Below are 15612 nucleotides of genomic sequence, written 5' to 3' on the forward strand. Positions count from 1 at the left end.
CTCAGTTTATAAACCATACTCGGATTATTGAACTGTTCAAGTTAAAAATTGTGCGCGCGGATTAATAAACCATACGCACAATTAAACAATCAGTGCTCTCAGATTTTCAATCCATATCCACAAATTCATAAACAATAAATAAACAGTGCACACGCTTTCGCAATGGTTTTGCAAACTGAGTCCACTACCGCAGAGGTCCCCAACCACCGGGTCGTGGACAAGTTGCCACCGGTCGCAAGAACATCCTGAAAAAATGTGTATAGCTACGTTAACAGACAGCAGGTGACTCCGTTGCGGGTCCGTCTACAAACCGGCAAATCCGCGTTACTGTCACCTCCGTTGTACTGCTCCAATACGGATTCAGACCGGGCTGGGTTTCATTTTGCGAGTTCCGTCTACAAACCGGCAAACCCGCGTTACTGTCAGCTCCGTTGTACTGCTCCAATACAGATCCAGACCGAGCTGGGTATTATTGGGCGGGAACAACAATCGCAAAGCAGATTCGGGCCGTATCCGTGGAAACGAGCGCGCGTCTGGATTTTTGAAGAGGATCGAGGTGGCCACAGTTTGATCTCTCTTACATCCCCACACGACTTTCCAAGGTAATTAATCAACAAAGTGTGTTCAAACTGCTATTAATGTATTAATGTTTTGATTATGTTGTGTACTCCTTGCCTTAAAATGGTTTTGTGCTCTTTAGATCGGTTTTGAAAAGTATTAGCGAACTTTTACGTTATCAGAGGGCGTGAAGACGGTTGAAGATTTTAAAATTATGTAACGTTAATTAAGAAACACTGTGTCCAAACTGCTATTATTGAATTCATTTCTTTATTATGTTGTGTAACTTACTCATTAACTTGATTTATTGCTTAGATCGGTTGTGAAAAGTATTAGCTTTTACGTTAGGAGGGCCAGACAAGCTGTAAAATTACATGTATATTGACGAATTTCACTACTTTTATTATTCAGTATTATTTACTTTTTACTTTTAAAATGTGCCTCGTGTTATTAAGCTATCGTTAATGTTAAACCAAGCTTGCTATGGCCTCACAGACCCTATTGATCCGGGCCACTGAACTTCAGTGTCACATGATCCTTCAAATCATATGATTTGCTGCTCAGGAATCATTTATCAGTGTTTAAAATGTGCTGCTTCATATTTGTGTGAAAATGGTGATACTTTTTTCAAAATTCTGTGATGAATAAAAAGTTTAAAGAACAACATTCATTAAATTTATTAAATAGAAATCTTATGTAACATGATAAATGTATTCACTGTTATACTGTCATTTAATCAGAAATATTTCTTGAGCAGCAAATCAGCATATTAAAATGATTCCTGAAATATTATTTGACAATGAAGAGTAATGCTAAAAATTCAGCTATTACCCCTGTCATTTCCTGCTAATCACTCCTTCTTACCGGTATTTAAATACCTTCAAATTAGGATTAAATGATTAGTATAAAATCAAATATTGTTTGATTGTAAATTATAATAAGTTCAGCCTCCAGTCTTTTGATCTTCAATATTATATTAGAGGTCATACTTAAAAGTGGTAGTACATTACATGGATTAATTATTTTTTTTATACAGGACTGACAACCGTATTCTGCTGCTGTGTGAACGTGGCCAAAGTGACGTGCCATTGACTTGTATTAGATGAGGACCACCGTTTCAGCTAAACATCTTTACTGTTCTACCGAAAATACTCACATCTTGAATGGCATGAGAGTTTTTCAACAGTATATTAAAATTTGGGTGAACTTTCCCTTTAAATTAATATTAAAAGCATTGATATTCCAGTTTTTTTCCTAAACTAATTTACATTACAGAAGAAGTCTGTAGAAAATGGAGAAGTTTATTACACTTTTTTTTCTCAACAGGAGCTGTAAGGAGCAAACAGTCCTGTGGGCTACTGGTGCAGCGAATTCTTGGATTCTTACACCAACCGTTGGTTTCATCTTGCCTTTGACCATGGTGGTGGCTGGAAAGAGCGTGCGGATACCAAAGAGGCATTAAATAAGGTACTTATAAAAAAAGTAGCACACTGGCAGTTTGTGTTTTAAACTATTAGGCCTAGTCCACACGGGTATTTTTATAACCGTGCGTTTTTTCACACGGTTCGGCCGTTCGTCCACACGAAACCGCAGTATCAGGGCACTGAAACCGAGCATATTTGAAAACCCTGGCCAGGGTGAGCTTTTTAAGAAACCCCGGTTACAGTGGTGTCGTGTAGAGAGTAAAACCGGGAGTTTTGCCTTGCGACGTCAGAGTGTGCGCCGTTATCCACTGTGTTTGACGTCAAGATTGTGCGCCGCTGACTGCTTTGTTGATGATTCTGTGCAATGGCGGACATATCTTGCTAATAATAACTGTGCTAACAGGGCTTCTAACATGTATACAGATAGATGCTCAGTTATCTCACTATATTGCAGAACACGATTTGGGTTATATTCCCGTCTGCTGGTGTGGCATGCACTTGACAGCGCTTGATAGCGTGCTTTTGCATTATCGTGTGGATGGATTATCTGCATTTAATATGGTCAAATCAGGAGGATATTATGTCAAGTGTAAAAAACTCATTTAGAATGAGATACAAGTTCAACGAATGTAAGTTTTCTTAAATATTTATTAATAATGTCAGTTTTTGAGTGAACATATGACTGGGCAAAGTAACGCATAAAATTCTCTGCTCTACTAAAGCAGTTGGCAGAGAAACTGCGAAAATAAAAACTGATGTTATATTTACAGGTTCTGTAGACACAAAAAGAGATAAAACAATATAGCTTAAGACAGATGTGCCATTGGCTTTTTGATCGACTACTATGTATTATAGGCGATGACGTCAATACCTGTGAGAAACCTGACAAATCTCCAAGTCCCATGAATTAATACATACCCATCTTTTTTCAATGCGTGAACTTGATGTTTGTACAGCGTGTCGTGAATCTGTTAGCATTTAGACTAGCCTAGCCCCATTCATTCCTTAGGATCCAAACAGGGATGAATTTAGAAACCACACAAACACTTCCACGTTTTCCCTATTTAAAGACTGTTACATGAGTAGTTACATGAGTTAGTATGGTCGAAGTGCTCCAAACTAAGTGCTCTTCCGCCATACAATATAGTTCTCATTTTTTATCGCTACGTTTTATTTTGTGCCACCATACTTACTCGTGTTACTACTCATGAAAACATGATAAATAGGGAAAACATGGAAGTGTTTGGTGGCTTCTAAATTCATCCCTGTTTGGATCCTAAGGAATGAATTTGGCTAGGCTAAATGCTAACACAGTCATGACGCGCTGTACAAATATTAAGTGCACGCATTGAATAAGCATGGGTATGTATTAATTAATCTAAGTTGAGAGAAGAGCATAGTAAAATATTAAGAAACTGTGGTATTTTCCTTTAAGGTTATATGGATTTTTACAACACTGTTGGACTTCACAGGAGCTTCACAGGGTTGACAGATCATAAAATTATATGCTTATATTCAACGATTATTTTTGTGTGAGATCATTAAATCACAATACTTATGCTTTCATAATAATTAGTATATCAACAGTTTAAGTCTTTTGATCTCATCTTCCTCTGCTCTAACAGTGCTATATAAACACACTGTCACAATAAACAGAAGAAGATTAACACTACACTTCAAGACCCAAGTGCCCAACTAAAGGAAACACTAATCGGCAAAATAGTGACTTACTTTATTAACCAGATTAACAGCAGTTCTTTAGAAGTTAAACTTATCATTCATGTAGCGCTGCAAGCAAGCTGTAATTTTAGTTTTCACACAGAGATGATGAAAGTGTTCATTTAACTCTGGGGATTTCATTTATTTAATATTTTTGCTTTCTTCATTATTTTAGTATGATTTTCTCCAGAAATTAATCAATAAGATAAAAAGTTAAAGACAGGAAAAATTCACTTCATTATCTCATTAACTTTAAAACTGATTCAGTGTTTTTTAACACCCATCTGGGTGTGGATTATTTATACACACCAAACACTGTTAATTTCACATTGGGGATTTTGCTTTGCAACCACGAGTAACGCACCAGTGTTGTTTTTGGCAGCCCTTTTAGTTTTCGTTTTAGTCTTAGTCTTTTGGACGAAAATGCTTTTAGTTTTAGTCACATTTTAGTCACTTATGAAATTGTTAGTTTTAGTCACGTTTTAGTCGACGAAAACACAAAAAGGTTTTAGTCAAGTTTTAGTCGACGAAAACGCAAAAAGGTTTTAGTCAAGTTTAAGTCAATTTTAGTAAAAAAGTATTTTTTAACAAATTAATTTAGGTTAAAAAGTGTGGTGTATTTAATACTATTAAAATGTGCATTAAGGTTCTCCCTGAGGTCTTGCCATTGTTTTAGTTGATGTGCCTTCTGCGCATGTCATAACAAAAAAGTTGAGCCTGATATACCCTCATGTTGAGTTTGTGTGTTACGCTGAGACCTCACTTATAAATTTGAGAAACGCGTGCCTTGCCTTATTTAAATACACCACAAAAAGTATAGGAAATGGGCTTAGGTTTGACAAGTAGATACATGTAAAACCTTAAGCTTACCATGAAATGTGTCACAAGCCGAATGTCGAGTAAAATGTATATGATTGTTAACAGCGTGACTGGTTAGTTACCTTTACAAAAAAATATTAGCGTGATGAGCCTTCAGGTGCCGCTTGAGGTTGGTGGTATTCTTCCCATTCTTGCCCTATTTGTGGCCACATTTACCGTCGTCTCCCAATATGCATTCCGTTTTTCTGTCTGATGGATTATACTGAAAGTATGTCCATTAATCATCTCATCGTTTCCGTTTATTGGCGCCTCCGCAACGTCCTTCGAACTCGCCACAGCCGCATGTTTGGTGTTGTTGTTTGAAATCTGGTGCGCGTGCGCAGCATGGCGGCAGCCGGGTGGTGGGCGTGACTGTGTTGACCCAAAACAAGGAGAGGAAACGGCAGCATTGCGGATACTTTTTAGCTAAAAACAGACAGATTTCACGCAAAATATGCAGAAATGACATGCATTGTAAACGTCAGACTTACATTCATTTTCGTTCCGTCTCGTCTCGTCAACGAAAACTCGAAAGCGTCTCGTCATGTTTTCGTCACCTTAGAGACATTTTTAGCTAGTCATCGTCGCGTTAGCGTCATAAAAAATAGGTGCGTCAACGAAATCATTTCGTTATCGTCATCGTTGACGAAAACAACACTGTAACGCACAGTATCGGATTTGGACGGGCCATGTTATTTCAATACCCAATTCGGCAAGAAGGTCCGGATCAACCCGATATCCGATCCGAAGTATTATTGGATCAGATCCCATCCAAAACTAAGGCAGATGCGATGTTCATCTTGATGCATAGGCTATAATGCAATACATTAAAGGCAGGGTATCTAATTTTAAAAAATGCTAACGGTAGCCGACTAGCAATGAAATCATGATCCCACCCTCGATTCAAAATCTCCATCCAAAGTCACGCCTCTTCCAAAACACATGAACACGCACAGATCAGACGGTCACATCTCATGTCTCATTCACCAGTGAGAAAACTTTGCAGTAGTTTTACCAAAATAACCAACATAAACAACTGGTTTACATCAGAATTAGTAGTTTGTTAAAGCACACTTCCGGTTTTGTAGACCTAGTAACTATATCGTTACACTAATCCATAAACGAACACAAATTTCATAAGCAACACAATGTTTCATCAAAGTAGAAAATCTGAATCCATCTCAATTCAATCATATCGCGTACCTACCTTACCAAAATAAACAGTGCAACGACCCTTTCAGACCCTTTGCCTCCTGCAGCATTTTGCATCTCGTGGTAAAGCAGTAAAGTTACAGATGTTAATTTGGGTTTTTGCTCTTTGCTGATCCAGGCCGTTTTTGCTGTTGTTGTTATAAAACATATTTCACAGAAGCAGAAGAGTTTGCCATTCCCCCTCTGTTTACAGCCAGGAGGTGAGCACACGTGAACGCGCCGATGACGTATTGTGTCTGCGTGAACAGGCTGCGGGGTGGCATTCAAATTACGCTTACGGATGAGGGACAAAAAAGGAAACATCCGTTCGGACCAAGATCTATGATTGGTTGAAATTTTTTTGGTCCTACGCATTTCACTGATGACATAAACTTCTACAAATATATTTAAACAACTTAACACAGTGATTGCTATCAGGATGTGAGGAGACTTTTCACCAGCATAACTAAAATGTCTCTAGATCAAATCAGATACCCTGCCTTTAAAGATGCATATGAAGCAGCTATACCGTTGTAAGAAGCTATACTGATGCGATATGATGCCGTGAGGTCCGTTTTTGATTCGGTTCAGCACGATGTCATTCAATGCAGTGTGATGCAATGAAAAAAATATATTATGCTATGCAATTTAAAGGTGCAGTGTGGAAATTTTAGCGGCATCTCATGGTGAGGTTGTGAATTGCAACCAACGGCTTAGTCCACTGCTCACCCCTCGCTTTTGAAACATATAGAGAAGCTATGGTAGCCGCCACGGGACAAACATGTAATCATCGGTGACAACTTAGTAAAAAAAATTGTCCGTTAAGGGGTTCTGTAGAAACATGGTGGCACAAAATGGTGACTTCCATGTAAGGGGACCCTCGGTGTATGTAGATAAAAAGGTCTCGTTCTAAGGTAATAAACACATAACTGTTCATTTTAAAAGGTCTTTATACACCCCTGATAATATAGTTTTGTATATTATTTTGCATTTCTGTCAAGAGATCCTTCTAAAAATTACACACTGCACCTTTAATATGATACACATTTATTTTTGTGTTTCAGACAGCAAATTATAAATTAACTTGAGTACCTTCAGACTTTTAACACATTTGACAAACAGGCCTAGATTAAAAGTTTTCCTCTTAAACCTCAACTCAAACATTTAACAGTGAAACAATTTAATGATTCTTAGGGATAAACAATAACTTGCCGGCAAAGGAAGGTGCTTTCAGCAGATAGGCTGTGAACTTAATGAGCAGAAAGCAGTTGCTGTTTTAACAATGTTATGCTCTATGTGACAACTTCTTTGGGTTTTATAGCTGCATGCAAACCAACTTCTACGTGACTTTCATGACATGCCTTGGTTTCCGCAGTGTTGCGATACATCAGCAGGTGATAAGTCAGCAGGACGAAGCAACAGTTTAGAGAGCAGAAAGCAATCTCAAAATATTGGTCACTTTCTAAATAATAAAAGTATAGCACATCTACTTATAATTATACATAAATCTGTTTTTTACCCATGCAAAATATGTTAGAAACGATGCAACGCAATAAAAAAGCTAATTTCTATCCAATTAACAGTTTTTAAACTAATGTGTCGCATCGTTACCTTTTTATGCCAATGCACTGAGCGAATTTTGGGAATCTTCCCATCCCTAGTATGTACCAACTGACTCCAATGTATAGTTTACAGCATTATTTCAGATTTTTTCCCCTAACATTTTTTCTGGTTACATGTGAAGTTGTGCCTGTGTCGCCATGCACCTGATGAGCATCAGCTCTGCTTATTTGCGACCCAATGTTTATTTGCGCTGCTCTTGGTAGATTGCGTTGGTCATAATCTAAAGGATTTTTTTGTTAATCACATGACAATTTGCCACATTTTGGTAATCTGGCCCATAATGTTTACATTTTTAATTATAAACAAGCCTAAAGTACACAGTGACTTATATTTTGAAATGTCTGCTCTCTACTATAGACCATTTTGCAAGATATAAAAACTTCCAGAAGCACTTCATGTTTCAGTTTTTTAACACTACATAAATGTTGGGATAAAATAGAACAAACAACATATAGAACTGAATCAAAAAGTTAAACAAACACCTTGAAGGTATTTTCTTTATATGTGAAATAAAAAACAAACTGAAACAGGAAGTGTTTCTGGACCAGTGTTGTTTACATCTTGCAAAATGGTCAATCGCAGTTGCTGGCTGCTCATTAGTTTAGATAAGTAAGAAAAAATATGCATTCTTACAACTGTCTAAAACATATTACCATAACTCATCAACAGTAGTTCATAAGAAATTGCTTAGCATAAATGTTGCACAGACCGATCTGCGTATGACATCTAAGTAATGCAAGAGCAATTGAAAAGCACAATGAGTCAAATTCTCTCCAAATGCTCTCAGGGTACTTTGTCACATGCCTCTTCTTCCTGGCTTGCTGTTCTTTTATTTTCTTCACTGTTATGTTATTATCCTCACCTATGTTTTCTAAGCATCTATATAACTATAATAAAAACTTTGTCACATTCCGATTGGTCTGTGCAGCGCTGGTGCATCTTGAACAAGACTACTATGTTGATGTCTGGGAGTTGTTATTCTATGTAGATCCATTAATAGTGAATCAATAGTCTGGTTCTTAACGCTGCTTCAATGGAACTCAAAACTAACAGCTTTTTTTCTTGGTCTTTTGTTTGCAGATGTCTCATGGAAGTTAAAAGGCATGTATAGAGTGGTTTGAAGTTCCTACCCTTCCTGTTTGGTTCTTCATGTGTGTTATGGGCCGTTTCTCAATGTCAAGGAAGGATCCTCGGAAGCCAGAATTTCGAGGATGCTACGTCATCGAAGTCCGTCAAAAGACTGTTCCAATGTCGAGGATCCTCGGAATTTCAGCCAAGGACTGAGTCCTTCATTCGAGAAATATCCCATATACAGGAAAGGATGCATATGTGTATCCTTCGCGCGCTGAAATCACCCACAATCCTATGCGCACAGCACCGAAAGCACACCTTTCATTGACGCAATGATGTGCACTTGTTAGCCTGTTCCATTTAACGTGTTCTCTGAATGCTTAAGAGGAGCCTCGCCTAGCCTCTGAAGGAAGTGACTTGTAAGGACTAGTCCTGCCAAGGAAGTATTTTTGACCTTGAGAAATGGCCATGGATTCACCAGGCTCCTCACTCACTCTCCCTCAAAGATCTGCACCACATGACTTTTAATCACCGTCACCTGTTCCTAGTCACCTGATCATGCTATATAAGGACTTTCTTATTCATTCGTTCATTCATTCATTCATTTCCCGTCCAGTCCTGTTAAACGTACCTCTTCTCTGAGTTATTATACTGCCTTAACGCTCTTCCTTGTTATTTGGATTACTATCATTGTCATTTTGCATTGTCTTCATCATCATCATCGCCGTTGTCGTCGTCTATCTACTGTTGTCTTCATTAATGAAAGTGTTCATCATTTATCTGTTACTCTCAAGTAGTGTTACTATTCATCATATGGACTTGCGTTGTAAATATAAACCCTGTTGGTTTTACTTCCATGTCCTCACCCTCTAGCTACCATTACAATGTGTTTCCCGTTCATAATATGAACTTTTTTGGGTTTGTTTTTTCCTTTTCCTTTGGCCTCTTTTCTGTTCCAAACATCAAATTTTGTGAAATAAATTCACAAGGTTTATTTTTGCTTTGAGTTGTTTATAGGAACTTTGATATGTGTTCAGAACTGATGAAAATTAAAGAAAAGATGCACAGTGGTACTGTTTTTGCATTGTTATGTGTATTTGTTTTAATATGATAAATAAATAGAAATGTATTAAGGACTTGAACACATTCACTCTGTCTAATTTTATTTTGAATGTATGTTTATAGGGAAGTAGTTGCTGACTAGATTATCAGGTGGCATTTTACAGTAAAAGTTTTAAGTACAGTAACTGTCCATCTAGATCAATAATTAAACTTTTGCTGTCTAAGACTTTCATGTAAACACTTTAGAAATAAAATATCAGTAGCATAAAACAAGATATTTAATCATGCATGTGAGCTAAAGAAGCTTGAAGGAGAGAGAGAAAGTGTGCGGTGTGTTTCTAAATGATGAGCTGGTAAGATATGGTGTGATACTGGACCAGATCCGGAACAGAGCTGGACCAGATCCAGAACAGAGCTGGACCAGATCTGGCCCACACATGGCAAAATTAACATAAAGGCATACACATCTGGTCTGGAGGTGGCCCAGTGCTGGTGCGGATGTGTAAAAACGGATCCGTGCCGGTATTGGCCCGTTGTGCCAAAAGACACCGGCCCAGGTCCGTTTTACGGATCTGGCACAGAACTTATGAATGGTCCGGGCCAGATCTGGGCCAGATGATTTTTGCTATCTGGGTATAGTTTAATCAGGTGTTTTGTCCTTTACGAGCCGACTTCAAATAACATATCAATCCACTTCAGGGCCGCGCTCTCTCTTTTTCTTTCTCTCTCTCTCTCTCTCTCTCTCTCTCTCTCTCTCTCTCTCTCTCTCTCTCTCTCTCTCTCTCTCTCTCTCTCTACCAGCGCATCGGCGATCACATTGCTGTCATTAGAGTTCAAGCATACAGTACTTCTAAAACACAATCGATCAAAGAATTGCAAAGGTATGACTTTATGAATAAAATTAAGACATTCATTTGATATCGCAAATGAAACTAATTTTCATTTATAATAATGCCTGGGCCCGCCCAGATTGACAGCTGACCCGCCCAATCAGAAATGAAAAAAAAATAATACTCGGGACGTCGGGGTAGCGATTTTGCGAGCCCTGCATAGGTTTGTTTTGTAGAAAGACTTTCTTTAAAGTGAATTTCGTTTTGTATAAATTGTATCTTAATATTAATCAATGTTTAATCAAACAATTGCCTCGATTTAATAAATAAGAAGCAAACCAAGAACGTCTGTGGTGTGGATTATAGTGAACCCACTATATTTCCGCAGCCTATTCTTTCTGCTTTTAATGCATTTCTTAAATGAATGTCTCAATTACACAGTAGGCTTATAGGTTGTTATGATAGGCTATTTGTTGCTAAAAGCAATAGACTATATTGTATAAAGTGTAGCAATAAACATGGCGTGACTTAGTGCTGAGTTAGAGAGCTGGTAGGCTATCAAACAACATCACTGTGATCAGATGTTTCCTTTCTATTTTTTACCCCGCTGTCATTGTTGTGTGTTTATGTTATTGAGAGGAAAGCGCGCAGCACATATTTATAACGCATTGTTATTCAAAATACGTTTTCCACTTGCTTGCAAAAAAAGTTCTCAAAGTGATCATGGCTGAAAGCTGCTCGGGAATATTTTTTTCATTAGAACCATATAACGCAACATTCAACTTCTTTATAATAGTTTTTAGTTATCAGGCTTACTTATAATTTTACTGTTTTTAACATAACATGCAATAGGTAAAATACACCATATGAAGTTGTATCCATGTCTAACTGTCCCGGGGCTATGGCGAATTCCTGTCGGGCTACAAAGATGTATCTGCGCCCTGCCCGTCGGAGGAAAAAATATTGTAATGGGTTTGCATTCTCTCAGATTTAGTTAGGTAATTATATTGTATGTAATTCGGTGTCATCTTGTTAGTTATTACTATCCCCACTAACAAGTGAAACTGTCAGGAAATGAAGTGAAAGCATAACTAAACCCATTATTCCTTTCGTGTTCACGTCTGAAATGCGCTCCGCTCTTTACGAGTACCCGCTTCTTATGGTCATCAAAAAGTATATTAAATGTTTATTTATTTGTCATTTCGTTTAACCTCAGAGTCAAACATTATTCTAGCAATTCCCTTTTTCTTTCTTTATTTAGTAAGTTAACTTAAATATGTGAGAACGAAAATATATTTTTAGTGATTTGTATGAAGAGAATATGATGTTAGAAGCTTTATTTTATAACACAAAATAGTGACTGCACACTCACTTGCAAAAATTATTTATTATAACCAACGTATCGGCAAATAGCCTTCGTCAAGGTATGTGTTCGCTCAGAGTGAAGCTTCATTTTAAGCATTTAGTAGCTTAATTTATTTAAACAGTTTTAATAGGCTATTTTAAAAAGTATTAGGTTTTTTGTGTTCATTTATATTTCTTGTCACTGTGTGCAGGTTCTTTTTTGTAGGCTATATGACAGCCCAATAATTTTTTTAACCAAAAAGGCTTAATTAATGTCATGTTGCATTACAATTTAAAGTATATCAATAATGTCAAAAATGTGACGTGCAGTTCGGGTGTTCTCACCAATACGCTTGTGATTCCTGAAGTTTTGACGAATTTTATAGACTTGTTATAGTTTCTTATTCAAAAGTGACACCCATAGATTCAGGTCCACCCGGACTTAATCCATGCCCACCCATATGTCACGTTCTGCATCCGCCACTGAAAGGGTGACTTCAGATGATGAAATGTAACCATTGATTTTTTTGGATGCTTTTAGTCACCAACAAAAATTCTCACAGACACAGTTACATTTGTGCTATTGTAGTTTGGACGTGTTTATTATTATTCTGTAATATGGAAAAAATATAAATAATAAAAAAAAATGTAGGGGTTGTCCTCGGTATTTGAAAAATCCTGGCTACGGCCTTATATGACAGCAATGTGATCGCCGATGCGCTGGTGTAGAGAGAGAGAGAGAGAGAGAGAGAGAGAGAGAGAGAGAGAGAGAGAGAGAGAGAGAGAGAGACAAAGAAAAAGAGTGAGCACGGCCCTGTATAGAAGTGGATTGATATGTTATTTGAAGTCGGCTCGTAAGGACAAAACACCTGATTAAACTATAACGTAGCTATTATACACATTTTTTCAGGATGTTCTTGCGACCGGTGGCAACTTGTCCACGACCCGGTGGTTGGGGACCTCTGCGGTAGTGGACTCAGTTTGCAAAACCATTGCGAAAGCGTGTGCACTGTTTATTTATTGTTTATGAATTTGTGGATATGGATTGAAAATCTGAGAGCACTGATTGTTTAATTGTGCGTATGGTTTATTAATCCGCGCGCACGATTTGTAACTTGAACAGTTCAATAATCCGAGTATGGTTTATAAACTGAGGTGAAGAATTACAAAAACGTGTCCGTTTCTCGTAGGCATAAGAAGATGGTAGATTGCCACCAATAAAATCTACAATCAACTTAGCTTTTGAGAAACGAAGCCAATAGCAGGCAGAAAGGCCCTATTTAATTTATATGGCATTTAAAAACCGTTTAGTATCCTGTCAATAACATAACCAAACAATACACTCTCTGTATGAGTGTATTACAGTTGTTCTACTAAAACTGAACATAAAAGCCAACATTCATCACTGCAGTGGATAAATCATCTTACATGTACAAAGTTTTGGCGAACACGTGCACCACCTGCTGGCCAGATCGATTAACAGCAGATGAGATTATACTCGGTACTCTACTGCTTTTCCTGCAGTTCCCGGATGTTAAATGTTGAAATCTGTACGACTGAATTTTTGGACTTGAATTTTTGGACGCGAATTTAAATGGACTGAAACTTGCCTGCTGAATATTTTACGTTGTATTTTTAAACAGACCGAATATTTTAAAGTGAAATCTAAAAGGTGAATGTGGACTATTGAATTTTTAATACAGAAAATATACACGCATGTTGAATTTCAGCCCTTAAAAATGCAAAACCTAAAAATACAATGCATTAAAATTCAAGCACGGTTAATACAATGCATTTTTTTTCAGGTAGTACAATTCAACAGGCTGTTTTAATTCAAAAACATAAAAATACAATGCATTAAAATTCAAGTACGGTTAATACAATGCATTTTTTTTCAGGTAGTACAATTCAACAGGCTATTTTAATTCAAAAACTTTTGTCATTATTTTTCTTCCATATTTGAAATCAAATGTCTAGGAATGGACTATGAACAGATTCTCTCTTGTCTCTGAAGTTACTCTAGCTGAACTTTATTGCCTTGATCACATGGAAAATTCAGTGTGAAGCTCTGTTTCCTTTGTTTTGTGCTGCCATGCTCCTACTATCTGTGTACCTTGGTAATTATTTTGGTTGCTGGTGTGTGAAGGATTTTTATTTTTATAGAGATTTCTGTTACTCACACAATGACATATGGTGACTTTACCCTGTATGCACCCTTTACCCTGTATGCACCCTTATGCCTGATTTTGTCTTGAAGTCAGACACTAAATGCTACGGACATTACTTTTTAACTTCAGTGGTATGTTGCCATGTAGCTCAGATGGTGGAGCATTGTGTTAGCATCTCAAAAAGTTATGGGTTCGATCCCAGGGAACACACATACTGATAAAATATATACCTTGTAATAGACTTGTTAGTCACTTTGGATAAAAGCCAAATCAGGGCTTGACAATAAGGAGTGTCCAATTGCCTGGGTTAGTGTGAACGATGCTCAGGACCATTGCTGAATTGTCACAAAAGTTTAAGAGATGTTTTGTGTGTGTGCATATGCGGCAAGCTACATATTAAGGCTTTGTTTGCCCAAATACATTAATGCAATTAATGCAATTATCTAATCAATCAATCACATGGCAGTTGCTTCAATGCATTTAGGGGTGTGGTCCTGGTCAAGACAATCTCCTGAACTCCAAACTGAATGTCGGAATGGGAAAGAAAGGTGATTTAAGCAACTTTGAGCGTGGCATGGTTGTTGGTGCCAGACGGGCCGGTCTGATTATTTCACAATCTGCTCAGTTACTGGGATTTCACGCACAACCATTTCTAGGGTTTACAAAGAATGGGGTGAAAAGGGAAAAACATCCAGTATGCGGTAGTCCTGTGATCAAAAATGCCTTATTGATGTTAGAGGTCAGAGGAGAATGGGCCGATTGATTCAAGCAGATAGAAGAGCAACTTTGACTGAAATAACCACTCGTTACAACCGAGGTATGCAGCAAAGCATTTGTGAAGCCACAACATGCACAACCTTGAGGCAGATGAGCTACAACAGCAGAAGACCCCACGGGGTACCACTCATCTCCACTACAAATAGGAAAAAGAGGCTACAATTTGCACAAGCTCACCAAAATTGGACAGTTGAAGACTGGGAAAATGTTGCCTGGTCTGATGAGTCTCGACTTATGTTGAGACATTCAAATGGTAGAGTCAGGATAATGCACCATGTCACAAAGCTCAAATCATTTCAAATTGGTTTCTTGAACATGACAATGAGTTCACTGTACTAAAATGGCCCCCACAGTCACCAGATCTCAACCCAATAGAGCATCTTTGAGATGTGGTGGAACGGGAGCTTCCTGCCCTGAATGTGCATCCCACAAAACTCCATCAACTGCAAGATGCTATCCTATCAATATGGGCCAACATATCTAAAGAATGCTTTCAGCACCTTGTTGAATCAATGCCACACAGAATTAACTCTTTCCCCGCCAGCATTTTTCATGATTTTCACAAAAGTTTAATGCCTTCCGGAAAATGCTCCTTTTCAAATATATACAGTATGAAATAAAAGAACAGACCCTCTGCTTTTAAACCAAAAAATCAGTTTCATCCTACTTACATGTGTTCGGTTTTTATCACCTCTCAAATATGTGTAGGTTTCATCAAAAACACCAAATTTTGAGCAAAAAGCTGAGATAATTCCATTTTTGTGAAGGACTTATGATGGAGATCAGATGCAGAGCGATCCTTAAAACTTACACAGACATACAGCTGTTTGCCCTAGGCCAATTCATTCCGGGTTTTATAAGTTGCGGAAGAGCGCCACCTGGTGGATAATAGCGATATTGCAGATTGACGAGATAACTCGTCAATGGCGGGGAAAGAGTTAAGGCAGTTCTGAAGGCGAAAGGGGGTCAAACACAGTATTAGTATGG

At 37.8% G+C, this 15612-nt stretch overlaps 1 long non-coding RNA gene across 1 annotated transcript; it reads left to right on the forward strand.

Moving 5' to 3' along the window:
• Window positions 1-278: 278 nt before the first annotated feature.
• Window positions 279-9601, forward strand: LOC135733213 (uncharacterized). Its single transcript, XR_010526912.2, has 4 exons — window positions 279-602; window positions 1595-1759; window positions 1885-2025; window positions 8454-9601. It is a non-coding gene; the product is annotated as an uncharacterized lncRNA (long non-coding RNA).
• Window positions 9602-15612: the final 6011 nt, after the last annotated feature.

Source organism: Paramisgurnus dabryanus, chromosome 15 (assembly GCF_030506205.2).
Source record: "Paramisgurnus dabryanus chromosome 15, PD_genome_1.1, whole genome shotgun sequence".
Taxonomy (NCBI): Eukaryota; Metazoa; Chordata; class Actinopteri; order Cypriniformes; family Cobitidae; genus Paramisgurnus; species Paramisgurnus dabryanus.